This window comes from Budorcas taxicolor, chromosome 12 (assembly GCF_023091745.1).
Source record: "Budorcas taxicolor isolate Tak-1 chromosome 12, Takin1.1, whole genome shotgun sequence".
NCBI classification, from domain to species: domain Eukaryota; kingdom Metazoa; phylum Chordata; class Mammalia; order Artiodactyla; family Bovidae; genus Budorcas; species Budorcas taxicolor.
This window is the reverse complement of record NC_068921.1, coordinates 73,070,330-73,073,957: the sequence shown is the minus strand read 5'-3', so window position 1 is coordinate 73,073,957 and position 3,628 is coordinate 73,070,330.

Below are 3,628 nucleotides of genomic sequence, written 5' to 3'. Positions count from 1 at the left end.
TTTATTTGCTGATGGATATCTGGGTTTCTTCCATGTCCTAGCTATTGTAAACAGTGCTGTGATAAACACTGGGGTACACATGTCTCTTTCAATTCTGGTTTCCTCAGTGTATATGCCCAGCAGTGGGATTGGTGGGTCATATAGCAGTTCTATTTCCATTTTTTTTTAAGGAATCTCCACACTGTTCTCTAGAGTGGTTGTACTAGTTTGCATTCCCACCAACAGTGTAAGGGGGTTCCCCTTTCTCCACACACTCTCCAGCATTTACTGTTTGTAGAATTTTTGATAGCAGCCATTCTGATCATCATGAGATGGTACCTCATTGTGGTTTTGATTTGCAATTCTCTGAAACAGTATCAGACTTTATTTTTTTGGGCTCCAAAATCACTGCAGATGAAGTCACTGCAGCCATGAAATTAAAAGACGCTTACTCCTTGGAAGAAAAGTTATGACCAACCTAGATAGCATATTCAAAAGCAGAGACATTACTTTGCCGACAAAGGTCCATCTAGTCAAGGCTATGGTTTTTCCAGTAGTCATGTATGGATGCAAGAGTTGGACTGTGAAGAAGACTGAGCACCAAAGAATTGATGCTTTTGAACTGTGGTGTTGGAGAAGACTCTTGAGAGTCCCTTGGACTGCAAGGAGATCCAACCAGTCCATTCTAAAGGAGATCAGCTCTGGGTGTTCTTTGGAAGGAGTGATGCTAAAGCTGAAACTCCAGTACTTTGGCCACCTCATGCGAAGAATTGACTCATTGGAAAAAACTCTGATGCTGGGCGGGATTGGGGGCAGGAGGAAAAGGGGATGACAGAGGATGAGATGGCTGGATGGCGTCACTGACTCGATGGGTGTGAGTCTGAGTGAACTCCGGGAGATGATGATGGACAGGGAGGCCTTGTGTGCTGCGATTCAGGGGGTCGCAAAGAGTCGGACACGACTGAGTGACTGAACTGAACTGATAATGAGTGATGTTGAGAATCTTTTCATGTGTTAGCCCTCTGTATGTCTTCTTTGGAAAAATGTCTGTTTAGTTCTTTGGCCCATTTTTGGATTGGGTCATTTATTTCTCCAGTATTGAGCTGCATGAGCAGCTTGTATATTTTTAAGATTAATTCTTTGTCAATTGCTTCATTTGCTACTATTTCTCCCATTCTGAAGGCTGTCTTTTCACCTTGTTTATAGTTTCCTTCATTGTAAAAGAGCTTTTAAGTTTAACTAGTTCCCATTTGTTTATTTTTGCTTTTATTTCCATTACTCTGGGAGGTGGGTCAAGAGGATCTTTCTGTGATTTATGTCAGAGTGTTTTGCCTATGTTTTCCTCTCGGAGTTTTATAGTTTCTGGTCTTACATTTAGATATTTCCTCCATTTTGAGTTTTTTTTTGTGTATGGTGTTAGAAAGTTTTCTAATTTCATTCTTTTACAGGCAGTTGACCAGTTTTCCCAGCAAAATTCGTGAAGGAGATTGTCTTTTCTCCATTGTATATTTTTGCCTCCTTTGTCAAAGATAAGGTATCCATAGGTGTGTGGATTTATCTCTGGACTTTCTGTTTTGTTCCATCGATCTATATTTCTGTCTTTGTGCCAATACCATACTGTCTTGATGACTGTAGCTTTGTAGTATAGCCTGTAGTCAGGCAGGTTGGGTCCTCCAGTTCCATTCTTCTTTCTCAAGATTGCTTTGGCTAGTCGAAGTTTGTTATATTTCTATACAAATTGTGAAATTATTTGTTCTAGTTCTCTGAAAAATACTGATGGTAGCTTGATAGGGATTGCATTGAACCTATAGATTGCTTTGGTTAGTATACTCATTTTTACTATATTGATTCTTCCGATCCATGAACATGGTATATTTCTTCATCTATTTATGTCATCTTTGATTTCTTTCATCAGTGTTTTATAGTTTTCTATATATAGGTCTTTTGTTTCTTTATGTAGATTTATTCCTAAGTATTTTATTCTTTTCATCACAGTGGTGAATGGAATTGTTTCCTTAATTTCTCTTCCTGTTTTCTCATTGTTAGTGTATAGGAATGTAAGGGATTTCTGTGTATTAATTTTATATCCTGCAACTATACTACACTCATTGATTACCTCTTGTAATTTTTTGGTGGTGTCTTTAGGATTTTCTATGCAGAGGATCATGTCATCTGTAAACAGTGAGAGTTTTACTTCTTTTCCAATCTGGATTCCTTGTATTTCTTTCTTTTTTTTTTTCTGATTGCTGTGGCCAAAACTTCCAAAATTATATTGAATAGTAGTGGTGAGAGTGGGCACCCTTGTTTTGTTCCCTGACTTTAGGGGAAATGCTGTCAATTTTTCACCATTGAGGATAATGTTTGCTGTGGGTTTATCAGATATGGCTTTTATTATGTTGAGGTATGTTCCTTCTATGCCTGCTTTCTGAAGGTTTTTTTTTTTAATCATAAATGGATGTTGAATTTTGTCAAAGGCTTTTTCTGCATCTATTGAGATAATCATATGGTTTTTATCTTTCAATTTGTTAATGTGGTGTATCACATTGATTGATCTGCAAATATTAATAAATCCTTGCATCCCTGGGATAAAGCCCACTTGGTCATGATGTATGATCTTTTTAATATGTTGTTGGATTTTCTTTGCTAGAATTTTGAGAATTTTTGCATCTAAGTTCATCAGTGATATTGGCCTGTAGTTTTCTTTTTTTGTGTGGCATCTTTGTCTGGTTTTGGTATTAGGGTGATGGTGGCCTCATAGAATGAGTTTGGGAGTTTCCCTTCCTCTGCAATTTCCTGGAAGAGTTTGAGTAGGATAGGTGTTAGCTCTTTAAATTTTTGGTAGGTTCACCTGTGAAGCCATGAGGTCCTGGGCTTTGTTTGTTGGAAGATTTTTGATTACAGTTCTGATTTTCATGTTTCTGATTGGTCTGTTAAGATTTTCTATTTCTTCCTTGTTCAGTTTTGGAAGGTTGCACTTTCCTAAGAATTTATCCATTTCTTCCAAGTTGGCCATTTTATTCACATATAGTTGCTGATACTAGTCTCTTATGATCCTTTCTATTTCTGTGTTGTCTGTTGTGATTTCTCCATTTTCATTTCTAATTTTGTTGATTTGATTCTTCTCCGTTTTTTTCCTTGATGAGTATGGCTAATGATTTGCCTATTTTATTTACCTTCTCAAGGAACCAGTTTTTAGTTCTGTTGATTTTTGCTATAGTCTCCTTTGTTTCTTTTTCATTAATTTCTGCTCTAATTTTTATGATTTCTTTTCTTCAACTAACCCTGGGGTTCTTCATTTGTTGTTGTTTTTTTTTCCTAGTTAGTTTAGGTGTAAAGATAGGTTATTTATTTGATTTTTCTCTTGTTTCTTGAGATAAGTGTGTATTGTTATGAACCTTTGTCTTAGCACTGCTTTTACTGAATCCCATAGGTTTTGGATTGTTGGGTTTTCATTTTCATTTGTTTCTATGCATATTTTAATTTCCTTTTTGATTTCATCTGTGATTTGCTGGTTATTCAGAAGCGTGTTGTTTAGCCTCCATATGTTTGTATTTTTAATAGTTTTTTTCCTCTAGTTGACATCTAATCTTACCACGTTGCGATCCAAAAAGATACTTGAAATGATTCCTTTCTCTTTTTTTTTTTTTTG